Raw genomic sequence first — 27,092 nt, 5'->3', positions numbered from 1 at the left:
ACTGTGCAGCATTGGTACACTGGCTCGAAGTGTCAGCATTTACCATGTACTCAGCCTGGGAACAGTGGCTGAATTTCTAGAAACAACCTGCTAGCTTGTTGTTTATGTGTGGGAGATAACGGAGTTCACAGAGGGACAATGTGACAGAGAGACAATGTGACAGAGAGACAGAGGGACAGAGGGACAGAGGGACAGAGAGACAGAGGGACAGAGGGACAGAGGGACAGCGGGACAGAGGGACAGAGGGACAGAGGGACAATGTGACAGAGGGACAGAGAGACAGAGGGACAGAGGGACAATGTGACAGAGAGACAGGGACAGAGGGACAGAGGGACAATGTGACAGAGGGACAGAGAGACAGAGGGACAGAGGGACAATGTGACAGAGGGACAGAGAGACAGAGGGACAGAGGGACAGAGGGACAGAGGGACAATGTGACAGAGAGACAGAGGGACAGAGGGACAATGTGACAGAGGGACAGAGAGACAGAGGGACAGAGGGACAGAGGGACAATGTGACAGAGAGACAGAGGGACAGAGGGACAATGTGACAGAGTGACAGAGGAAGAAAGGGACAGAGGGTCAATGTGACAGAGTGACAAATTGACAAAGTGACAGAAGGGCAAAGGGACAGCGGGTGTGTGGGACAGAGAGACAGAGGTAGAGAGGGACAGAGGTAGAGAGGGACAAGTAGAGAGGGACAGAGGTAGAGAGGGACAGAGGTAGAGAGGGACAGGTAGAGAGGGACAGAGGTAGAGAGGGACAGAGGTAGAGAGGGACAGAGGTAGAGAGAGACAGAGGGACAGAGAGACAGCGTGACAGAGGGACAGCGTGACAGAGGGACAGCGGGACAGAGGGACAGCATGACAGAGGGACAGCGTGACAGAGGGACAGCGGGACAGAGGGACAGCATGACAGAGGGACAGAGAGACAGCGTGACAGAGGGACAGCGTGACAGAGGGACAGCATGACAGAGGGACAGAGGGACAGCGTGACAGAGGGACAGAGGGACAGCGTGACAGAGGGACAGCGGACAGAGGGACAGCATGACAGGGACAGCATGACAGAGGGACAGCGTGACAGAGGGACAGCGGACAGAGGGACAGCATGACAGAGGGACAGAGGGACAGCGTGACAGAGGGACAGCGGACAGAGGGACAGCATGACAGAGGGACAGCATGACAGAGGGACAGCGGGACAGAGGGACAGCGTGACAGAGGGACAGCATGACAGAGGGACAGCGGGACAGAGGGACAGAGAGACAGAGGAATAGAGGGACAGTGGGACAGAGGGACAGAGAGACAGAGGGACAGAGGGACAGTGGGACAGAGGGACAGAGAGACAGTGGGACAGAGGGACAGCGGGACAGAGGGACAGCGGGACAGAGGGACAGCATGACAGAGGGACAGCGGGACAGAGGGACAGTGGGACAGAGGGACAGAGAGACAGTGGGACAGAGGGACAGCGGGACAGAGGGACAGCGGGACAGAGGGACAGCATGACAGAGGGACAGCGGGACAGAGGGACAGTGGGACAGTGGGACAGAGGGACAGAGAGACAGAGGGACAGAGGGACAGCGGGACAGAGGGACAGAGGGACAGCGGGACAGAGGGACAGCGGGACAGAGGGACAGAGGGACAGCGGGACAGAGGGACAGCGGGACAGAGGGACAGAGGGACAGAGAGACAGAGGGACAGAGGGACAGAGGGACAGAGAGACAGAGGAATAGAGGGACAGCAGGACAGAGAGACAGAGGAATAGAGGGACAGCGGGACAGAGGGACAGCGGGACAGAGGGACAGTGGGACAGAGTCGGAGGGAAAGATAGACAGAGAGACAGAGGGACAGTGGGACAGAGGGACAGTGGGACAGAGTGACAGAGGGACAGCGGGACAGAGGGACAGTGGGACAGAGGGACAGCGGGACAGAGGGACAGCGTGACAGAGGGACAGCGTGACAGAGGGACAGCGGGTCAGAGGGACAGAGGGACAGCGGGACAGAGGGACAGCGTGACAGAGGGACAGCGTGACAGAGGGACAGAGGGACAGCGGGACAGAGGGACAGCGGGACAGAGGGACAGAGGGACAGCGGGACAGAGGGACAGCGGGACAGAGGGACAGAGGGACAGAGAGACAGAGGGACAGAGGGACAGAGGGACAGAGAGACAGAGGAATAGAGGGACAGCAGGACAGAGAGACAGAGGAATAGAGGGACAGCGGGACAGAGGGACAGCGGGACAGAGGGACAGTGGGACAGAGTCGGAGGGAAAGATAGACAGAGAGACAGAGGGACAGTGGGACAGAGGGACAGTGGGACAGAGTGACAGAGGGACAGCGGGACAGAGGGACAGTGGGACAGAGACAGAGGGACAGAGAGACAGAGGGACAGAGGGACAGTGGGACAGAGAGACAGCGGGACAGAGGGACAGTGGGACAGAGAGACAGCGAGACAGCGAGACAGAGGGACAGAGAGACAGAGAGACAGAGGGACAGAGGGACAGTGGAACAGAGAGACAGCGAGACAGAGGGACAGAGAGACAGAGGGAAAGAGAGCCAGAGAGACAGAGGGCCAGAGAGACAGAGGGCCAGAGAGACAGAGTGCCAGAGAGACAGAGGGCCAGAGAGACAAAGGGCCAGAGAGAGAGGGCCAGAGAGACAGAGGGCCAGAGAGACAGAGGGCCAGAGAGACAGAGGGCCAGAGGGACAGAGGGACAGAGGGCCAGAGGGCCAGAGGGACAGAGGGCCAGAGGGACAGAGGGCCAGAGAGACAGAGGGCCAGAGGGACAGAGGGCCAGAGGGACAGCGGGACAGAGGGACAGTGTGACAGAGGGACAGCGGGACAGAGGGACAGAGGGACAGCGTGACAGAGGGACAGCGGGACGGAGGGACAGCGTGACAGAGGGACAGAGGGACAGCGGGACAGAGGGACAGCGGGACAGAGGGACAGAGGGACAGAGAGACAGTGTGACAGAGGGACAGCGTGACAGAGGGACAGCGGGACAGAGGGACAGAGGGACAGCGTGACAGAGGGACAGCGGGACAGAGGGAGAGAGAGACAGAGGAATAGAGGGACAGCAGGACAGAGAGACAGAGGAATAGAGGGACAGCGGGACAGAGGGACAGCGGGACAGAGGGACAGTGGGACAGAGTCGGAGGGACAGAGAGACAGAGAGACAGAGGGACAGTGGGACAGAGGGACAGTGGGACAGAGTGACAGAGGGACAGCGGGACAGAGGGACAGTGGGACAGAGACAGAGGGACAGAGAGACAGAGAGACAGAGGGACAGAGGGACAGTGGGACAGAGAGACAGTGGGACAGAGGGACAGTGGGACAGAGAGACAGCGAGACAGCGAGACAGAGGGACAGAGAGACAGAGAGACAGAGGGACAGAGGGACAGTGGAACAGAGAGACAGTGAGACAGAGGGACAGAGAGACAGAGGGACAGAGAGCCAGAGAGATAGAGGGCCAGAGAGACAGAGTGCCAGAGAGACAGAGGGCCAGAGAGACAGAGGGCCAGAGAGACAGAGGGCCAGAGGGACAGAGGGACAGAGGGACAGAGGGACAGAGGGCCAGAGGGACAGAGAGAGAGGGTCAGAGAGACAGAGGGGGAGAAATTCAGTATAGCCCCGTTTGGGGTGCTAATTTCGCTGGGGCGTTAAAGGTAGCGCACCGGAAAAATTAGCGGCCCCGCACCGGAACTTGGTCGGTTGTGCCCCAAAGGATTGCGGGGCGCTACTGGAGGCGCCTCGCCTCCCTCTTGGGGCGCTGCGAGTGAATATCGTGGCGGTACGTGCTGCAGCGCCACACACTGCGGCACGTCGCGCTGCGGTATTGCAGGCCTTCCTCCCCTTCTTAAAGGGGAGGGGCCTTGTGCAGCGCGATCTGAGACCCAGCTGGGACCCCGGGGATCGGGAGTGCAGGCAAAAGAGCCCGGCACCGAGGAGAAGTGCCGGGCTCTTGGAGCGCAGCCGGCGCTCCGCGGGGGTGGGGTTCAGGAGGCCGGGGACAGGAGCGCAGGCAGGTGCTGGCAGGCGGCCAACAACAAAAATGGCCGCCCCGCACCTCGCCTTTAATTTGAACCTCCCTGGCCACAGGTAGGCCCCCCTGAACCCGTCGGACATAGCGTCTGGCGGTAAATCAGTGGGCGCTCCCGAAGATCGCGGCCGGGGCGTGAGCGGGGCGCTGCACACACCGATGACAACATCGCCAGAGGTGCAGTGCTTACAATTAACGCCACCACTAACCTCCCGCTGAATTTTGCGGGAGGCGTGGGCAGTGCCGCGCCCAGGCGCTAGTTGGTTTGCGCCCCACTTAGCGCCCTCTTAAGGCACTAACGGGTGGCGCAACCAACTGAATTTTTCCCACAGAGGGACAGAGGGAAAGAGCCAGAGGGACAGAGGGGCACAGGGGCACAGGGGCACAGGGGCAGAGGGACAGAGAGACAGAAGGACAGAGGGACAGCAGGCCAGAGGGACAGAGGGACAGAGGGGCAGAGGGACAGAGAGACAGAAGGACCGAGGGACAGAGGGCCAGAGGGACAGAGGGACAGAGGGGCAGAGGGACAGAGAGACAGAAGGACAGAGGGACAGAGGGACAGAGGGGCAGAGGGACAGAGAGACAGAAGGACAGAAGGACAGAGGGACAGATTGACAGTGGGACAGAGACAGAGGGACAGAGACAGAGGGACAGAAGGACAGAGGGATAGAGGGACAGTGGGACAGAGGGACAGAGAGACAGAGTGACAGTGGGACAGAGTGACAGTGGGACAGAGTGACAGTGGGACAGAGAGACAGAGGGACGGAGAGACAGATAGACAGAGGGACAGAGGGACAGAGAGACAGGGACAGAGAGACAGAGCGACAGAGAGCCAGAGGGACAGAAGGACAGAGACAGCGACAGAGAGACAGAGGGACAGAGGGACACATGGAAACATAGAAGATAGGAGCAGGAGTAGGCCATTCGGCCCCTCGAGCCTGCTCCACCATTCAATGCGGTCATGGCTGATCATCCAAATTCAGTACCCGGTCCCTGCTTTCTCTCCATACCCCTTGATCCCTTTAGCCTTAAGAAATATATCCAACTCCTTCTTAAGTATATTTAATGAATTGGCCTCCACCGCCCTCTGTGGAAGAGAATTCCACAAGTTCACCACTCTCTGGGTGAAGAAATTCCTCTTCATCTCAGTCCTAAATGGCTTACCCCTTATCCTTAGACTGTGACCCCTGGTTCTGGACTCCCCGATCATCGGGAACATCCTTCCTGCATCTAGTCTGTCTAGTCCTGTCAGAATTTTATAAGTTTCAATAAGATCCCCTCTCATTCTTCTAAACTCCAGCGAGTACAAGCCCAATCGTCCCAATCTCTCCTCATACGTCATTCCTGCCATCCCAGGTATCAGTCTGGTGAATCTTCGCTGAACTCCTTCCATGGCAAGAACATCCTTCCTCAGATAAGGCGACCAAATCTGCACACAATACTCAAGATGTGGTCTCACCAAGGCCCTGTACAACTGCAGCAAGACATCCTTGTTCCTGTACTCAAACCCTCTCATTATGAAGGCCAACATACCATTTGCCTTCTTAACCGCCTGCTGCACCTGCATGCTTACTGTTAAGTCTGTGAATTATTTAGTTAATTAAGACACAGACTAATGAGTAACAATAAAAACAGGTCTTTACTGGTTGGAGGTAGGGACTATACTGAATACAAGATTACTGCACAGTGCTTATATACCGGTGTGTTCACCCCCGGTATTACGTCTACAGCAGCCTGAGAAAGTAGTACATCTCTTAAGGTGGAACAGGCTTAAGCTCTCTTAAGGTGGAACAGGTTACATACACAACACTCCTCCCTTCTTAGCTTTATAGTCATCCCCCCCATTTAACATAACGTAATAACATATATACATATATAACTTCATGTTTAACGTAACATATCACAGATTCAGTCTCTGCGGAAAACAGTTCAGAGATTCAATCTCTGTGGTGTAGTCGGTTCACGTTACTCATTCAATAGTCCTTTCATGGATTTAACAGCTTGAACTTCCGAACTGATTTGGCTCCGTTCGGAGGGACCACGTGTGTGATCTGGTAGAGGTGATAATGGTTCAGATGGGTCATCTTCTGTTTTTACTTTTCCTTTTCTGCTTCTTGGAGACTCTCTGGGCTCCATTGTCAGCTGCCACAGCTGCCAGCTGCATGCGCAGTTCCTCCTTCTCTTCCTCCTGTTTCCGTCGTAGAGCCAGCTTCTCCCGATGTTCCGTAGACTTTTGGTGCTCCTCCATGATTTCTGCACTTTGGGAGTCGAAGTTACAAGCTGGGCAGGACAGGACATCGTAATATTCGGTGTCGTCCACCAGGTCATGGTAATATTCGGTGTCGTCCTGAGCTAGACCAGTGAGAGGGTCGTCTATTTCCTCCATACCCAGCTGGACGTTAGCCAGCTCTTGTTCCAAATCCAGACATCTTTCCTGAAGAGACTTCTTCATGTGTACCTCTGCATCCAGCTTTTTCTGGGCTTTCAGCAAGTCGTTTACTAGTGACCTCATTTGTGATTTTAATACTTCAACTTCCTTTGGAGATTGATTGATCGGACTATGCAATCCCTCTACCGGAGCAGCTGTTTCAGCGGTCTGTTGTTCTACATTGACGTGAGTCAGCGTACTTTTGGCATCCAATGGCTGCTCTGTTGCAGTCGTTTCAGTCTGTGTCGTCACATCAGCCATCTCAATGACTTTTGAGAGCTCCGAACCCTTTTCCTTTGAAGATCGCAGCTCGTGTTCAAGTTTTTCCCATTTCAGAGTCTTGTCCCTCAGCATATGAAGGAGTTGGCTGACCGTTAACTCTTCTGACACCAGATTATGGCACGCACGTTCAGAACCTGAATCAGCTTTGATTCGTTCGGCCTCCTCGCGCAGATGGTTGGTGTGCTCCTGCTCCATTTTCTCCATCAGTTGCTTCTGTTGACTTTCCAGATTCTCCCACTCTGTAACAAAGAACTTTTTTATTTCATTCATCTCTTGCTCAAAACGGCGAATCATTTGTTCTAATTGCTGTTGTAGTTTGAAATGGAGTTGAGTTCGAGCCCAGTGTCCCTCAAAAATGTGCATATCAGTAGACTTGACAGACTCAGAATTCTCTGTTAAACTATGTTGTTGTTGCTCAGTGGAATTCTGTGCTGAAACTTTGTCTTTTGCACATGGGTTGGTCTTACCATCATCAGTTCTAGAGTCTGGGCTGATTATCTGCACCGAGTTCTCACTCTTTATGGCTTTTAGCGAATGCCAGTCCATATTTATGTTTCTAAACCACTCCCGGCCTAGTAGTGGTGGACCTCCCTCCGGTAGCACATATAAGTCCATTATTTGACTTCCTTCGCCCTTGTTGGCCATTGCAACCTTTATTGTCCCGATGGGGTACACTCTCTGCCCCGTGTAGGTTGTCAATATAATCTCCGTATCCTGTAGGGGAATATGTTGGAATAACCTTCTGTAATCTTTCTTATTCATGACCGACAATGCCGATCCAGTGTCCAATTCCATTTTTACTTGGACTCCTTCTATCTGAAGAGTAACCCAAATTGTCTGGAGGTCTGCACCCTTACCAACGTTGAGTACCCTTAAGCTAGCCAGTTCAATACTGCTTAAGCCAGCCAGTTCATTACTGCTAGCGTCTGAATCGGACTCCTGTTCGGCCACCTTGTGTACCTTTGCGTATTTCCCTTGCGGTGACTTCTTGTTGCTGGTCTTCTTCCCTGACCTGCATACTCTAGCTATATGTCCAAGCCTACCACATGTTCTGCATTCTTGGTTTTTAAACCAACACTGGTTCTGATCATGCGTTGTCTTTCCACAACGATAACATTTGCCAGAACTCACACCCAATTTGTGTGCACTGAGCTCCGGTGACCGTAGCTGCATTACTGCCGTGCCTCTCGCTGCGGCTTCGTGTGCTGCTGCCATAGTGACCGCCTTCTCAAGCGTCAGCTCATTCTCCTCGAGCAGTCGCTTTTGTGTATCCTGTTTAAATAAACCACACACAAATTTGTCTCGTAGTGCATCTGTCAGTCCCGTTCCAAACTGGCAATATTTCGCTAATTTACGCAATTCCAGCAAATATTCAGCATTGCTTTCATGCTGTAGCTGCCTTCTGTCGTAAAATTTAAATCGTTCCGCTAGCATCAGCGGCGTGGGGTTTAGATGATCTTTCAGGACAGTAACAATCTCATCGAACGTCTTATCCGCCGGTTCATCTGGTGATAACAGGTGTTTCAATTGCCCGTATGTCTTCGCACCCATTAAATTTAATAATGTTAGAGCTTTATCTTGGTCACGAATTTTATTGGCCTTACAATAATTTTTTACTCTTTCAACATATATGGCCCAATCTTCGAGGTCACTATCAAAGGTGCTAATATTCCCGTGTTTAGGCATTGTAGATTTACAATTTCTCAGATTTTATTTTCTTTACTTGTTATCAAAGATGGCGGCTTCCCGCTCTTGCCGTCGTCCTCCGCCCACAAAATGGCGGTTTTCCCGCGCTTGGCGGTCTTCACCCGTCCCCCGACGCCGTCTCCCTTCAGCCCCCGAGTGCGGCCCTTATCTTCGCCGCGATCGCCCGAGTGCGGCCCTTATCAGCGGATGCGATCGATGGCCCGGCTGCGCCTCGCACTTGAAAGCGGCCCGGCCCTTATCAGTGCTTGCGATCGATGGCCCGGCTGCGCCTCGCACTCCAAAGCCCTTATCTCCCGATCGCGATCGATGGCCCGCGCTTTTCACCGCGGCTCTCGCGCCTTCAATTTCTGCAGCCGCTGCCCTTTCAGCCCTAGTGCGGCCCTTATCGGTGGTTACGATCGATGGCCCGGCTGTGCCCATCACTTCAAAGCGGCCCGGCCCTTATCTGCCGATCGCTATCGCCCTGTACCTCTGTCTTCCCCAGCCCTGCCTTCTACTCCGGTTCACAAGCTGATGGAGGCTTCAGGGTCCTAATGCCTGTCGCTCCCAGTGGGGTGGTGTGGTTTGAAACCTCTCTTCAACCGCCGTGGAATAACTGCCGCAGGGTAAGAACCTGACTCGTCGCCAGTGTTAAGTCTGTGAATTATTTAGTTAATTAAGACACAGACTAATGAGTAACAATAAAAACAGGTCTTTACTGGTTGGAGGTAGGGACTATACTGAATACAAGATTACTGCACAGTGCTTATATACCGGTGTGTTCACCCCCGGTATTACGTCTACAGCAGCCTGAGAAAGTAGTACATCTCTTAAGGTGGAACAGGCTTAAGCTCTCTTAAGGTGGAACAGGTTACATACACAACACTTACCTTCAGCGACTGGTGCACAAGGACACCCAGGCCTTGTTGCACTTCCCCTTCTCCCAATCTATTGCCATTCAGATAATAATCTGCCTTCCTGTTTTTGCCACCAAAGTGGATAACCTCACATTTATCCACGTTATATTGCATCTGCCATGCTTTTGCCCAATCACCCAACCTATCCAAATCATCCTGGAGTTTCTCGGCATCCTCCTCACAGCACACACGCCCACCCAGCTTTGTGTCGTCTGCAAATTTGGACATATTACATCTAGTTCCCTTGTCTAGATCATTAATATGTATTGTGAATAGCTGGGGTCGAAGGACCGATCCCTGCGGTCCCCCACTAGTCATTGCCTGCCACTCGGAAAAAGACCCGTTTATTCCTACTCTTTGCTTTCTGTCTGCCAACCAGTTCTCTACCCAAGAAAATACCTTGCCCCCAATCCCATGTGCTTTAACTTTACACGCTAATCTCTTATGCAGGACCTTATCAAAAGCCTTCTGAAAGTCCAAATACACCACATTCACTGGTTCTCCCTTATCTATTTTACCAGTTACATCCTCAAAAAATTCCAGTAGATTAGTCAAGCATGATTTACCTTTTGTAAATCCATGTTGACTTTGTCCGATCCTGTCACTGTTTTCCAAGTGCTCTACTATTACATCTTTTATAATGGACTCTAGCATTTTCCCCACGACCGATGTCAGGCTTACCGGTCTGTAATTCCCCGTTTTCTCTCTACCACCTTTTTTGAATAGTGGGGTTACATTAGCTATCCTCCAATCCATGGGAACTGTTCCAGATTCCATCGAATGTTGGAAGATGATCAGCAATGCATCTACTATTTCTAGGGCTACTTCCTTAAGTAGCATAGGATGTAGATTATCAGGCCTTGGGGATTTATCAGCCTTCAATCCCATCAATTTCCCTAACACCATTTCCCTACTATTACTGATTTCTTTCAGTTCCTCCCTTTCATCAGACCCTATGTTCCCCGACATCTCATAGAGTCATAGAGTCATAGAGTTTTACAGCACAGAAAGAGGCCCTTCGGCCCATCGTGTCTGCGCCATCCATCAATCCCTATCCAGTCTAATCCCATTTTCCAGCATTTGGTCCATAGCCTTGTATGCAATGGCATTTCAAGTGCTCATCCAAATGCTTCTTGAATGTTGTGAGGGTTCCTGCCTCTACCACCCTTTCAGGCAGTGAGTTCCAGATTCCAACCACCCTCTGGGTGAATAAGTTCCTCCTCAAATCCCCTCTAAATCTCCTGCCCCTTACCCTGAATCTCTGCCCCCTTGTTATTGACCCCCCTACTAAGGGGAAAAGTTCCTCTTTATCCACCCTATCGATGCCCCTCATCATTTTGTATACCTCAATCAGGTCCCCCCTCAGCCTTCTTTGCTCCAAGGAAAACAACCCCAGCCTGTTTAGCCTTTCTTCATAGCTGAGGCGCTCCATCCCAGGTAACATCCTGGTGAATCTTCTCTGCACCCTCTCCAAAGCAATCACATCCTTTCTATAGTGAGGCGACCAGAACTGCACACAGTACTCCAGCTGTGGCCTCACCAGCGTTTTGTACAGCTCCATCATAACCTCCCTGCTCTTATATTCTATGCCTCGGCTAATGAAGGCAAGTATCCCATATGCCTTTTTAACCACCTTATCTACCTGTTCCGCTGCCTTCAGGGATCTATGTACATGTACACCAAGGTCCCTCTGACCCTCTGTACTTCCTAGGGTCCTACCACTCATTGTGTATTCCCTTGCCTTATTTGTCCGTCCAAAATGCATCACCTCACACTTTTCAGGGTTAAATTCCATTTGCCACTTTTCCGCCCATCTGACCAACCCGTTTATATCATCCTGTAGCCTGAGGCTTTCCTCCTCGCAATTTACCACCCCACCAATTTTCGTGTCATCTGCGAACTTACTGATCATACCTTTTACATTCTCATCCAAATCATTTATGTAGATCACAAACAACAAGGGACCCAGCACGGAGAAAAGGCGGGGACGGGGTACTGAACTGGTAAGATCAGCTATGATCTCAGACGAAGATCAGCCATGATCTCATTGAATGGCGGAGCAGGCTCGAAGGGCCGAATGGCCTACTCCTGTTCCTATCTCTATGTTTCTATGTTTCTATGATCCCTGAGGTACCCCACTGGACACAGGCTTCCAGTCACAAAAGCAACCTTCGACCATCACCCTCTGCCTCCTGCCACTCAGCTAGTTTAGGATCCAACGCGCCAAGGCACCCTGGATCCCATGGGCTCTTACCTTCTTGACCAGTCTCCTATGCGGGACTTTGTCAAAAGCTTTACTGAAGTCCATGTAAACCACATCCACAGCATTTCCCTCATCCACACACCTAGTCACCCCCTCGAAAAATTCAATCAGATTGGTCAGACATGATTTACCCTTGACAAAGCCATGCTGACTATCCCTGATTAATCCTTGCCTCTCCAAGTGGTGACTAATTTTGTCCCTCAGAATTTTTTCCAATAATTTCCCTACCACAGATGTTAGGCTCACTGGCCTGTAATTCCCTGGTTTATCCCTGCTACCCTTCTTGAATAATGGTACTACGTTAGCTGTTCTCCAGTCCTCTGGTACATCCCCTGTGGCCAGAGAGGTTCTGAAAATTTGTGTCAGAGCCCCTGCAATCTCCTCCTTTGCCTCACACAACAGCCTGGGATACATCTCGTCCGGGCCTGGGGATTTATCCACTTTTTGGCCTGCTAAAACCGCTAGCACCTCCTCCCTCTCGATGCTAATATGTTCAAGTATGTCACAGTACCCTTGCCCGATTTCTATGTCTACATCGTCTTTCTCCATAGTGAACACAGATGCAAAAAATTCATTTAAAACCCCGCCTACATCATCTGGCTCTACACACAGATTGCCACTTTGGTCCCTAATGGGCCCAACCCTTTCCCTGGTTATCCTCTTGCCCTTAATATACTTTTAAAACATCTTAGGATTTTCCTTTATTTTGCTCGCCAGTGTTATTTCATGGCCCCTCCTTGCCCTCCTAATTTCTCTTTTAAGTATGCCCCTGCACTTTTTATACTCCTCTAGGGCTTCCTCCGCCTTTAGTCTTTTGTAATTGCCAAAAGCCCCCCTTTTTTTCCTAATGCATTTTTGTATATCCCTTGTCATCCAAGGTTCCCTTTGCTTGTTGGTCCCACCCTTGACCTTTACAGGAACATGTTGGCGTTGTACTCTCTCTATTTCCCTTCTGAAAGTCTCCCACTGTTTTGATGTGGATTTTCCTATAAGTAGCTGCTCCCAGTCCACTTTGGCCAGATCCTGCCTTATCATATTAAAATCGGCCTTCCCCCAATTTAGAACCCTTATTTCCGGGCCGTCTTTGTCTTTTTCCATGACCACCTTAAATCTCACCGAATTATGGTCACTGTCGCCAAAATGCTCTCCTACTGACACTTCCACCACTTGCCCGGCTACATTCCCTAGAATTAGGTCCAGTACCGCCCCCTCTCTTGTAGGACTTTCTACATGTTGGCTCAAAAAGCTCTCTTGGATGCACTTTAAGAATTCTGCACCCTCTAAGCCTTTCACACTCTGACTATCCCAATTAATATTGGGGAAGTTGAAATCCCCCACTATTATTACCCTATTATTTTTGCACTTCTCTGAGATTTGCCTACATATCTGTTCCTCTATCTCCCCCTGACTGTTTGGGGGCCTATAGTACACTCCCAGCAAAGTGCTTGCCCCCTTTTTGTTTTTAAGTTCTACCCATATGGCCTCATTAGAGGAACCCGCTAATATACCGTCCCTCCTTACAGCAGTAATTGACTCCTTAATTAATATTGCAACACCCCCTCCCCTTTTACACCCCCCTCTGTCTCGCCTGAAGATTCTATACCCCGGAATATTGAGCTGCCAGTTCTGACCCTCCCTCAACCATGTCTCCGTGATAGCAACAATATCGTACTCCCATGTGTTCAACAACAACTTCAGTTCATCCACCTTATTTGCAAGACTCCTTGCATTAAAATAAATGCCTTCCAGCCCTGCCATATTCCCTTTTGCCTTCACATATTTGCTCTGCCTTCCCAGCTGACTTGTTTTTTCCTCCGTATTTGGCTGTAAATCACCCCCTACTATAGCTCCACTCTGTATCCCACCCCCCTGCCAAGTTAGTTTAAACCCCCCCCCAACAGTGCTAGCAAACCTCCCCGCAAGGATATTGGTCCCCCTCTGGTTCAGGTGTAAACCGTCCGACTTGTACAAGTCCCACCTTTCCCAGAAGCAGACCCAGTGATCCAGGAAACTAAAGCCCTCCCCCCTGCACCATCCCTTTAGCCACGCATTCATCTGTTCTATCTTCCTATTCCTATACTCACTAGCACATGGCACCGGGAGTAATCCAGAGATTACAACCTTTGAGGTCCTGCTCTTTAATCTTCCACCTAGCTCCCTAAATTCTTGCTGCAGGACCTCATCCCTCTTTTTACCTATGTCGTTGGTACCAATGTGGACCACGACTTCTGGCTGTTCACCCTCCCCCTCCAGAATGCCCTGCAGCCGCTCAGTGACATCCTTGACCCTGGCACCAGGGAGGCAACAAACCATCCTGGATTCACGTCTACGGCCACAGAAACGCCTATCTGTTCCCCTTACTATAGAATCCCCTACCACTATTGCTCTCCCACTCTTTTTCCTCCCTTCCTGGGCAGCAGGAGCACCCCCAGTGCCAGGAAGTTGGCTGCTGCTGCCTTCCCCTGGTGAGTCATCCCCCTCAACAGTATCCAAAGCGGTATACCTGTTTGAGAGGGGAATGGTCACAGGGGTCTCCTGCGCTACCTCCTGCTTCTATTGCTCCGCCTGGTGGTCACCCATTTCCTTTCTTCCTGTGCAGCCCTACCCTGCGGTGTGACCAACTCACTAAACGTGTTATCCACGACCCTCTCAGCATCGTGAATGCTCAACAACCCATCCACCCGCAGCTCCAGCGCCTCAATGCGGTCCGCTAGTAGCTGCAGATGGATGCATCTCTGGCACACGTGGTCATCTGGGAGGTTATTTGTGTTCTCCTTTGTGAAGACAGAACCAAAGTATGTATTTAATTGGTCTGCCATTTCTTTGTTCCCCATTATAAATTCCCCTGATTCTGACTGTAAGGGACCTACGCTTGACTTCACCAATCTTTTTCTCTTCACATATCTATAAAAGCTTTTACAGTCAGTTTTTATGTTCCCTGCAAGCTTACTCTCATATTCAATTTTCCCCTTCTTAATTAATCCCTTTGTCCTCCTTTGTTGAATCCTAAACTGCTCCCAATCCTCAGGTTTACTGCTTTTTCTGGCCAATTTATATGTCATCTCCTTGGATCTCAGATCTCCTTGGACACAGAGACGGAGGGAGAGTGGGACAGAGACAGAGGGACAGAGAGAGACAGAGGGACAGAGAGAGACAGAGGGACAGAGAGACAGAGGGACAGAGAGACAGAGGGACAGGGAGACAGAGACAGAGGGACAGAGGGACAGAGACAGAGGAAAAGGGAGACAGAGGGATTGAGAGACAGTGGGACAGAGACACAGAGACAGAAGGTCAGAGAGACAGAGGGACAGAGGGATAGTGGGACAGAAGGACAGAGGGAAAGAGCCAGAGGGACAGTGGGACAGAAACAGAGGGACAGAGAGACAGAGGGACAGAGAGACAGAGGGACAGTGGGACAGAGACAGAGGGACACAGGGGCAGAGGGGCAGAGAGACACAGAGACAGAGGTAGAGAGGGATAGAGGGACAGAGAGACAGTGGGACAGCATGACAGGGGGACAGCGGGACAGCGAGACAGAGGGACAGTGGGACAGAGACAGAGGGACAGAGGGACAGTGGGACAGAGACAGAGGGACAGAGAGACAGCAGGACAGAGAGACAGGGACAGAGGACAGTGGGACAGAGACAGAGGGACAGAGGGACAGAGGGACAGTGGGACAGTGGAACAGAGAAATGGAGGGACAGAGGGATAGAGGGAAAGAGACACAGAGACAGAGGGTCAGAGAGACAGAGGGACAGTGGGACAGTGGGACAGAGAGACAGAGGGACAGAGAGACAGAAGGACAGAGAGACAGAGAGACAGTGGGACAGAGGTAAAGAGACAGAGAGACAGTGGGACAGAGGGACAGAGGGAAAGAGACAGAGGGACAGAGGGAAAGAGACAGAGAGACAGAGGGACAGAGTGACAGTGGGACAGAGGCAGAGCGACAGATGAGACATAGAGACATAGAGACAGAGAGACAGGGACAGAGAGACAGAGGGACAGAGAGACAGAGGCACAGAGAGACAGAGGGACAAAGCGATACAGAGACAGAGGGACAGAGCGATACAGAGTCAGAGAGACAGAGGGACAGAGGGATACAGGGACAGAGGGACAGAGAGACAGAGGAACAGAGAGATGGAGGAACAGAGGGACAGAGCGACAGAGGGACACAGAGCCAGAGGGACAGAGCGACAGAGGGACAGAGCGACGGAGGGACACAGAGACAGAGGGACAGAGGGACAGAGAGACAGAGGGACAGAGAGTCAGAGGGACAGTGGGATTGAGGGACAGTGGGACTGAGGGACAGTGGGACAGAGGGACAGTGGGACAGAGGGACAGTGGGACAGAGAGACAGAGTGACAGAGAGCAGAGTGACAGTGGGACAGAGACAGAGGGACAGAGAGACAGAGAGACAGAGAGAGAGAGACGGAGGGACAGAGAGACGGAGGGACAGAGGGACAGTATGACAGTGGGACAGAGACAGAGGGACAGAGAGACAGCGAGACAGAGGGACAGGGAGACAGAGGGACAAAGGGACAGTGGGACAGAGGTAAAAAGCCAGAGGGACAGAGTGACAGTGGGGCAGAGAGAGAGGGACAGGGAGACGGAGGAACACAGAGACAGAGAGACAGAGGGACAGAGAGACAGAGGGACAGTGGGACAGAGAGACAGGGAGACAGAGGGACAGCGAGGCAGAGAGACAGAGGGATAGAAGGACATAGAGACAGAAAGACAGAGAGACAGAGGGACAGAGAGACAGACGGACAGAGAGACAGAGGGACAGAGAGACAGAGGGACAGAGGGACAGAGGGACAGAGAGACAGAGGGACAGAGAGACAGAGGGACAGTGAGACAGAGCAACAGAGGGACAGAGAGACAGAGAGACAGAGGAACAGAGGGACACAAAGACAGAGGGACAGACAGACAGTGGGGCAGAGAGAGTGGGACAGAGAGACACAGAGACCGAGGGACAGTGGGACAGGGAGACAGAGGGACAGTGGGACAGAGGGACAGTGGGACAGAGAGACAGAGGGACAGTGGGACAGAGGGACAGTGGGACAGAGAGACAGAGGGACAGAGAGACAGAGGGACAGAGGGACAGAGACAGCGGGACAGAGAGACAGAGGGACAGAGGGACAGTGGGACAGAGAGACAGGGAGACAGAGGGACAGCGAAACAGAGGGACAGAGAGACAGTGGGACAGAGAGAGTGGGGCAGAGAGACACAGAGACCGAGGGACAGTGGGACAGAGACAGAGGGACAGCGATACAGAGGGACAGAGAAACAGAGGGATAGAATGACAGTGGAACAGAGACAGAGGGACAGAGAGACAGAGGGACAGAGGGACAGTGGGCAGAGAGACAGGGACAGAGAGCCAGAGAGACAGAGGGACAGAGGGATACAGAGACAGAGGGACAGAGGGACAGAGAGACAGAGTGACAGTGGGACAGAGACAGGAACAGAGGGACAGAGGGACAGAGAGACAGAGGGACAGAGACAGAGAGACAGAGGGACAGAGGGACAGAGAGACACAGAGACAGAGGGACAGTGGGACAGAGACAGAGTGACAGTGGGTCAGCGACAAAGAGACAGAGAGCCAGAGGGACACTGGGACAGAGAGACAGTGGGACAGAGAGACAGAGGGACAGTGGGACAGTGGGACAGAGACAGTGACGGAGGGACAGAGATAGAGAGAGAAAGAGGGACAAGAGACAGAGGGACAGAGACAGAGGGACAGAGACAGAGGGACAGAGACAGAGGGACACGGAGACAGAGGGACAGTGGGACAGAGACAGAGGGACAGAGGAATAGAGAGACAGAGGGACAGTGGGACAGAGGGACAGAGAGACAGAGGGACAGAGAGAGAGAGGGACAGTGGGACAGAGACAGAGGGGCAGAGAGACAGAAGGACAGTGGGACAGAGAGGCAGAGGGACAGTGGGACAGAGAGACAGAAGGACACAGAGACAGAGGGACAGAGGGGCATGAGGACAGAGACAGGGACATAGAGACAGAGGAACAGAAGGACAGAGGGTCAGAGAGACAGTGGGACAGTGGGACATAGACAGAGGGACAGAGGGACAGAGAGACAGAGGGACAGAGACTGAGGAAAAGGGAGACAGAGAGACAGAGAGATAGAGGGACAGAGGAACAGAGGGACAGAGAGACAGAGGGACAGAGAGACTGGGACAGAGATACAGAGGAACAGAGGGACAGAGAGACAGAGCGACAGAGAGACTGAGGGACAGTTGGAGAGGGACAGAGTGACAGTGGGACAGAGACAGAGAGCCAGAGGGACACTGGGACAGAGACAGGGACAGAGAGACAGATGGGCAGAGACAGAGGGACAGAGGGATAGAGAGACAGAGGGACAGAGAGACAGAGGGACATAGAAACATAGAAGATAGGAGCAGGAGTAGGCCATTCGGCCCCTCGAGCCTGCTCCGCCAATCGATGTGATCATGGCTGATCATCCAAACTCAGTACCCCGTATCTGCCTTCTCCCCATATCCCTTGATACCTTTAGCTCTAAGAAATATATCCAAATCCTTCTTGAATATATTTAAAGACTTGGCCTCAACCGCCTTCTGTGGAAGAGAATTCCACAGGTTCACCACTCTCTGGGTGAAGAAATTCCTCCTCATTTCTGTCCTAAATGGCTTACCCCTTATCCTTAGACTGTGACCCCTGGTTCTGGACTCTCCGACCATCGGGAACATTCTACCTGCATCTAGTTTGTCCAGACCTGTCAGAATTTTATAAGTTTCAATGAGATCCCCTCTCATTCTTCTAAACTCCAGCGAGTATAAGCCCAATCGACCCAATCTCTCCTCATACCTCATTCCTGCCATCCCAGGTATCCGCCTGGTGAATCTTCGCTGCACTCCCTCCATGGCAAGAACACCCTTCCTCAGATAAGGCGACCAAAACTGCACACAGTACTCAAGGTGTAGTCTCACCAAGGCCCTGTACAACTGCAGCAGGACATCCTTGCTCCTGTACTCAAACCCTTTCGGTATGAAGGCCAACATACCATTTGCCTTTTTCACCGCCTGCTGCACCTGCATGCTTACCTTCAGCGACTGGTGCACAAGGACACCCAGGTCTTGTTGCACTTCCCCTTCTCCCAATCTATTGCCATGTTTCTCTCTGTGGCGCAACCCACTGAATTTCTAGGCCAGAGGGTCAGAGAGACAGAGGGACAGTGGGACAGAGGGACAGTGGGACAGAGAGACAGAGGGACAGAGGGACAGAGAGACAGAGAGACAGAGGGACAGAGGGACAGAGGGACAGAGGGACAGAGAGACACAGAGACAGAGGGACAGTGGGACAGAGACAGAGTGACAGTGGGTCAGCGACAAAGAGACAGAGAGCCAGAGGGACACTGGGACAGAGAGACAGTGGGACAGAGAGACAGAGGGACAGTGGGACAGTGGGACAGAGACAGTGACGGAGGGACAGAGATAGAGAGAGAAAGAGGGACAGAGACAGAGGGACAGAGACAGAGGGACAGAGACAGAGGGACAGAGACAGAGGGACACGGAGACAGAGGGACAGTGGGACAGAGACAGAGGGACAGAGGAATAGAGAGACAGAGGGACAGTGGGACAGAGGGACAGAGAGACAGAGGGACAGAGAGAGAGAGGGACAGTGGGACAGAGACAGAGGGGCAGAGAGACAGAAGGACAGTGGGACAGAGAGGCAGAGGGACAGTGGGACAGAGAGACAGAAGGACACAGAGACAGAGGGACAGAGGGGCATGAGGACAGAGACAGGGACATAGAGACAGAGGAACAGAAGGACAGAGGGTCAGAGAGACAGTGGGACAGTGGGACATAGACAGAGGGACAGAGGGACAGAGAGACAGAGGGACAGAGACTGAGGAAAAGGGAGACAGAGAGACAGAGAGATAGAGGGACAGAGGAACAGAGGGACAGAGAGACAGAGGGACAGAGAGACTGGGACAGAGATACAGAGGAACAGAGGGACAGAGAGACAGAGCGACAGAGAGACTGAGGGACAGTTGGAGAGGGACAGAGTGACAGTGGGACAGAGACAGAGAGCCAGAGGGACACTGGGACAGAGACAGGGACAGAGAGACAGATGGGCAGAGACAGAGGGACAGAGGGATAGAGAGACAGAGGGACAGAGAGACAGAGGGACATAGAAACATAGAAGATAGGAGCAGGAGTAGGCCATTCGGCCCCTCGAGCCTGCTCCGCCAATCGATGTGATCATGGCTGATCATCCAAACTCAGTACCCCGTATCTGCCTTCTCCCCATATCCCTTGATACCTTTAGCTCTAAGAAATATATCCAAATCCTTCTTGAATATATTTAAAGACTTGGCCTCAACCGCCTTCTGTGGAAGAGAATTCCACAGGTTCACCACTCTCTGGGTGAAGAAATTCCTCCTCATTTCTGTCCTAAATGGCTTACCCCTTATCCTTAGACTGTGACCCCTGGTTCTGGACTCTCCGACCATCGGGAACATTCTACCTGCATCTAGTTTGTCCAGACCTGTCAGAATTTTATAAGTTTCAATGAGATCCCCTCTCATTCTTCTAAACTCCAGCGAGTATAAGCCCAATCGACCCAATCTCTCCTCATACCTCATTCCTGCCATCCCAGGTATCCGCCTGGTGAATCTTCGCTGCACTCCCTCCATGGCAAGAACACCCTTCCTCAGATAAGGCGACCAAAACTGCACACAGTACTCAAGGTGTAGTCTCACCAAGGCCCTGTACAACTGCAGCAGGACATCCTTGCTCCTGTACTCAAACCCTTTCGGTATGAAGGCCAACATACCATTTGCCTTTTTCACCGCCTGCTGCACCTGCATGCTTACCTTCAGCGACTGGTGCACAAGGACACCCAGGTCTTGTTGCACTTCCCCTTCTCCCAATCTATTGCCATGTTTCTCTCTGTGGCGCAACCCACTGAATTTCTAGGCCAGAGGGGCAGAGAGACAGAGGGACAGTGGGACAGAGGGACAGTGGGACAGAGAGACAGAGGGACAGAGGGACAGAGAGACAGAGAGACAGAGGGACAGAGGGACAGAGGGACAGAGACAGCGGGACAGAGAGACAGAGGGACAGAGGGACAGAGCGACAGTGGGACAGAGAGACAGGGAGACAGAGGGACAGCGAAACAGAGGGACAGGGGGCTAGAGAGATAGAGGGACACAGAGACAGAGGGACAGAGAGACAGTGGGACAGAGAGAGTGGGACAGAGAGACACAGAGACCGAGGGACAGTGGGACAGAGACAGAGGGACAGAGAGACAGAGTGACAGAGAGACAGAGTGACAGTGGGACAGAGACAGAGGGACAGAGAGACAGAGAGACAGAGACAGAGAGACGGAGGGACAGAGAGACGGAGGGACAGAGGGACGGTATGACAGTGGGACAGAGACAGAGGGACAGAGAGACAGCGAGACAGAGGGACAGGGAGACAGAGGGACAAAGGGACAGTGGGACAGAGGTAAAAAGCCAGAGGGACAGAGTGACAGTGGGACAGAGACAGAGGGACAGAGGGACAGTGGGACAGAGAGACAGGGAGACAGAGGGACAGCGAGACAGAGGGACAGAGGGACAGTAGGACATAGAGACAGAAAGACAGAGAGACAGAGGGACAGAGAGACAGAGGGACAGAGAGACAGAGGGACAGAGGGACAGAGAGACAGAGGGACAGAGAGACAGAGGGACAGTGAGACAGAGCAACAGAGGGACAGAGAGACAGAGGAACAGAGGGACACAAAGACAGAGGGACAGAGAGACAGTGGGGCAGAGAGAGTGGGACAGAGTAACACAGAGACCGAGGGACAGTGGGACAGGGAGACAGAAGGACAGTGGGACAGAGGGACAGTGGGACAGAGAGACAGAGGGACAGTGGGACAGAGGGACAGTGGGACAGAGAGACAGAGGGACAGAGGGACAGTGGGCAGAGAGACAGGGACAGAGAGCCAGAGAGACAGAGGGACAGAGGGACAGAGGGATACAGAGACAGAGGAACAGAGGGACAGAGAGACAGAGTGACAGTGGGACAGAGACAGGAACAGAGGGACAGAGGGACAGAGAGACAGAGAGACAGAGGGACAGAGACAGAGGGACAGAGGGACGGAGAGACACAGAGACAGAGGGACAGTGGGACAGAGACAGAGTGACAGTGGGTCAGCGACAAAGAGACAGAGAGCCAGAGGGACACTGGGACAGAGAGACAGTGGGACAGAGAGACAGAGGGACAGTGGGACAGTGGGACAGAGACAGTGACGGAGGGACAGAGATAGAGAGAGAAAGAGGGACAGAGACAGAGGGACAGAGACAGAGGGACAGAGACAGAGGGACACAGAGGCAGAGGGACAGTGGGACAGAGACAGAGGGACAGAGGAATAGAGAGACAGAGGGACAGTGGGACAGAGAGACAGAGGGACAGAGAGACAGAGGGACAGAGAGAGAGAGGGACAGTGGGACAGAGACAGAGGGGCAGAGAGACAGAAGGACAGTGGGACAGAGAGGCAGAGGGACAGTGGGACAGAGAGACAGAAGGACACAGAGACAGAGGGACAGAGGGGCATGAGGACAGAGACAGGGACATAGAGACAGAGGGACAGAAGGACAGAGGGTCAGAGAGACAGTGGGACAGTGGGACATAGACAGAGGGACAGAGGGACAGAGAGAAAGAGGGACAGAGAGACAGAGGGACAGAGGGACAGAGAGACAGGGACAGAGATACAGAGGAACAGAGGGACAGAGAGACAGAGCGACAGAGAGACAGAGGGACAGTTGGAGAGGGACAGAGTGACAGTGGGACAGAGACAGAGAGCCAGAGGGACACTGGGACAGAGACAGGGACAGAGAGACAGATGGGCAGAGACAGAGAGACAGAGGGACATAGAAACATAGAAGATCGGAGCAGGAGTAGGCCATTCGGCCCCTCGAGCCTGCTCCGCCAATCGATGTGATCATGGCTGATCATCCAAACTCAGTACCCCGTATCTGCCTTCTCCCCATATCCCTTGATACCTTTAGCTCTAAGAAATATATCCAAATCCTTCTTGAATATATTTAAAGACTTGGCCTCAACCGCCTTCTGTGGAAGAGAATTCCACAGGTTCACCACTCTCTTGGTGAAGAAATTCCTCCTCATCTCTGTCCTAAATGGCTTACCCCTTATCCTTAGACTGTGACCCCTGGTTCTGGACTCTCCGACCATCGGGAACATTCTACCTGCATCTAGTTTGTCCAGACCTGTCAGAATTTTATAAGTTTCAATGAGATCCCCTCTCATTCTTCTAAACTCCAGCGAGTATAAGCCCAATCGACCCAATCTCTCCTCATACCTCATTCCTGCCATCCCAGGTATCCGCCTGGTGAATCTTCGCTGCACTCCCTCCATGGCGAGAACATCCTTCCTCAGATAAGGCGACCAAAACTGCACACAGTACTCAAGGTGTGGTCTCAGCAAGGCCCTGTACAACTGCAGCAAGACATCCTTGCTCCTGTACTCAAACCCTTTCGGTATGAAGGCCAACATACCATTTGCCTTTTTCACCGCCTGCTGCACCTGCATGCTTACCTTCAGCGACTGGTGCACAAGGACACCCAGGTCTTGTTGCACTTCCCCTTCTCCCAATCTATTGCCATGTTTCTCTCTGTGGCGCAACCCACTGAATTTCTAGGCCAGAGGTTCAGAGAGACAGAGGGACAGTGGGACAGAGGGACAGTGGGACAGAGAGACAGAGGGACAGAGAGACAGAGAGACAGAGGGACAGAGGGACAGAGACAGCGGGACAGAGAGACAGAGGGACAGAGGGACAGAGGGACAGTGGGACAGAGAGACAGGGAGACAGAGGGGCAGCGAAACAGAGGGACAGGGGGCTAGAGAGATAGAGGGACACAGAGACAGAGAGACAGAGGGACAGAGGGACAGAGACAGCGGGACAGAGAGACACAGAGACAGAGGGACAGAGGGACAGAGGGACAGTGGGGCAGAGAGACAGGGAGACAGAGGGACAGCGAAACAGAGGGACAGGGGGATAGAGAGATAGAGGGACACAGAGACAGAGGGACAGAGAGACAGTGGGACAGAGAGAGTGGGACAGAGAGACACAGAGACCGAGGGACAGTGGGACAGAGACAGAGGGACAGCGATACAGAGGGACAGGGAAACAGAGGGATAGAATGACAGTGGAACAGAGACAGAGGGACAGAGGGACAGAGGGACAGTGGGCAGAGAGACAGGGACAGAGAGCCAGAGAGACAGAGGGACAGAGAGACAGAGGGACAGAGGGATACAGAGACAGAGGGACAGAGTGACAGTGAGACAGAGACAGGAATAGAGGGACAGTGGGACAGAGGCAGAGAGACAGTGGGTCAGCGACAAAGAGACAGAGAGCCAGAGGGACACTGGGACAGAGGGACAGTGGGACAGAGAGACAGAGGGACAGTGGGACAGAGACAGGGACAGAGGGACAGTGGGACAGAGACAGTGATGGAGGGACAGAGGTAGAGAGAGACAGAGGGACAGAGACAGAGGGACAGAGACAGAGGGACACAGAGACAGAGGGACAGTGGGACAGAGACAGAGGGACAGAGGAATAGAGAGACAGAGGGACAGTGGGACAGAGAGACAGAGGGACAGAGAGACAGAGGGACAGAGAGACAGAGGGACAGAGAGACAGAGAGACAAAGGGACAGAGAGACAGAGGGACAGAGACTGAGGAAAAGGGAGACAGAGAGATAGAGGGACAGAGGAACAGAGGGACAGTGGGACAGAGAGACAGAGGGACTGAGTGACAGGGACAGAGAGACTGAGGGTCAGAGAGACAGAGCGGCAGAGAGACAAAGGGACAGTTAGAGAGGGACAGAGTGACAGTGGGACAGAGACAGAGAGCCAGAGGGACACTGGGACAGAGGGACAGTGGGACAGAGAGGCAGAGGGACAGAGGGATAGAGAGACAGAGGGACAGTGAGACAGAGAGACACATAGAAACATAGAAGATAGGAGCAGGAGTAGGCCATTCGGCCCCTCGAGCCTGCTCCGCCATTCAATGTGATCATGGCTGATCATCCAAACTCAGTACCCCGTATCTGCCTTCTCCCCATATCCCTTGATACCTTTAGCTCTAAGAAATATATCCAAATCCTTCTTGAATATATTTAAAGACTTGGCCTCAACCACCTTCTGTGGTAGAGAATTCCACAGGTTCACCACTCTCTGTGTGAAGAAATTCTTCCTCATCTCTGTCCTAAATGGCTTACCCCTTATCCTTAGACTATGACCCCTGGTTCTGGACTCTCCGACCATCAGGAACATTCCACCTGCATCTAGTTTGTCCAGACCTGTCAGAATTTTATAAGTTTCAATGAGATCCCCTCTCATTCTTCTAAACTCCAGCGAGTATAAGCCCAATCGATCCAATCTCTCCTCACGTCATTCCTGTCATCCCAGGTATCAGTCTGGTGAATCTTCGCTGCACTCCCTCCATGGTAAGAACATCCTTCCTCAGATAAGGCGACCAAAACTGCACACAATACTCAAGGTGTGGTCTCACCAAGGCCCTGTACAACTGCAGCAGGACATCCTTGCTCCTGTACTCGAATCCTATCGCTATGAAGGCCAACATACCATTTGCCTTTTTCACCGCCAGCTGCACCTGCATGCTTACCTTCAGCGACTGGTGCACAAGGACACCCAGGTCTCGTTGCACTTCCCCTTCTCCCAATCTATTGCCATTCAGATAATAGTCTGCATTTCTGTTTTTGACACCAAAGTGGATAACCTCACATTTATCCACGTTATATTGCATCTGCCACGCTTCTGCCCAATCACCCAACCTGTCCAAATCATCCTGGAGCTTCTCGGTATCCTCCTTGCAGCACACATGCCCACCCAGCTTTGTGTCGTCTGCAAACTTGGAGATATTACATCTAGTTCCCTTATCTAGATCATTAATGTATATTGTGAATAGCTGGGGTCCAAGGACCGATCCCTGCGGTACCCCACTAGTCACTGCCTGCCACTCGGAAAAAGACCCGTTAATTCCTACTCTCTGCTTTCTGTCCGCCAACCAGTTCTCTATCCAAGTCAATATCTTGCCCCCAATCCCATGTGCCTTAACTTTACACGCTAATCTCTTATGCAGGACCTTATCGAAAGCCTTCTGAAAGTCCAAATACACCACATCTACTGGTTCTCCCTTATCTATTTTCCCAGTTACATCCTCAAAAAATTCCAGTAGATTAGTCAAGCACGATTTACCTTTCGTAAATCCATGTTGACTTTGTCCGATCCTGTCACTGTTTTCCAAGTGCTCAGCTATTATATCCTTTATAATGGACTCTAGCATTTTCCCCACTACCAATATCAGGCTCACCGGTCTGTAATTCCCCGTTTTCTCTCTACCACCTTTTTGAATAGTGGGGTTACATTAGCTATCCTCCAATCTATGGGAACTGTTCCAGAGTTTATAGAATTTTGGAAGATGATCAGCAATGCATCTACTATTTCTAGGGCCACCTCAAGTACCCTAGGATGCAGATTATCAGGCCCTGGGGATTTATCGGCCTTCAATCCCGTCAATTTCCCTAACACCATTTCCCTACAAATACTGATTTCTTTCAGTTCCTCCCTCTCATCAGACCCTATGTTCTCCAACATCTCTGGGAGGTTATTTGTGTCCTCCTTTGTGAAGACAGAACCAAAATATGTATTTAATTGCTTGCCATTTCTTTGTTCCCCATTATAAATTCCCCTGATTCTGACTACAAGGGACCTACGCTTGACTTCACCAATCTTTTTCTCTTCACATATCTATAAAAGCTCTTACAGTCAGTTTTTATGTTCCCTGCAAGCTTACTTTCATATTCTATTTTCCCCTTCTTATTTAATCCCTTTGTCCTCCTTTGTTGAATCCCAAACTGCTCCCAATCCTCAGGGTTACCGCTTTTTCTGGCCAATTTATATGCCCTCTCCTTGGATCTTATGCTAGGACAGAGAGACAGAGTGACAGTGGGACAGAGACAGAGGGACAGAGAGACAGAGTGACAGTGGGACAGAGACAGAGGGACAGAGAGACAGAGAGACGGAGGGACGGAGGGACACAGAGTCAGAGGGGCAGTGGGACAGAGAGACTGAGGGATAGTGGGACAGAGACACAGAGACAGAGGGATGGAGGGACAGAGGGTCACAGAGACAGAGGGACAGAGAGACAGAGGGACAGTGGGACAGAGAGACAGAGGGACAGTGGGACAGAGACAGAGGGACAGTGGGACAGAGACAGAGGGACAGAGGGACAGAGTGACAGAGGGACAGAGAGACAGAGGGACAGAGAGGCAGAGGGACAGAGGGACAGAGGGACAGTGGGACAGAGAGACAGAGGGACAGTGGGACAGAGGGACAGAGGGACAGAGGGTAGGAGTGACAGAGGGACAGAGGGACAGAGGGACAGAGAGACAGTGGGACAGAGAGACAGAGGGAC

General features: G+C 52.3%; 1 protein-coding gene across 2 annotated transcripts in view; it reads left to right on the top strand.

Annotated features, from left to right (window-relative positions):
- Positions 1-27,092, top strand: part of LOC147103058 (CYFIP-related Rac1 interactor B-like) — an 82,344-nt gene that overhangs the window by 39,495 nt on the left and 15,757 nt on the right. The window lies entirely within an intron of this gene.

This window comes from Somniosus microcephalus, chromosome 20 (assembly GCF_052327205.1).
Source record: "Somniosus microcephalus isolate GS21.2 chromosome 20, FLI_Smic_1.0, whole genome shotgun sequence".
NCBI classification, from domain to species: domain Eukaryota; kingdom Metazoa; phylum Chordata; class Chondrichthyes; order Squaliformes; family Somniosidae; genus Somniosus; species Somniosus microcephalus.
Note: the sequence above shows the minus strand (reverse complement) of the source record. Positions and strands in the feature narration are given on the sequence as shown.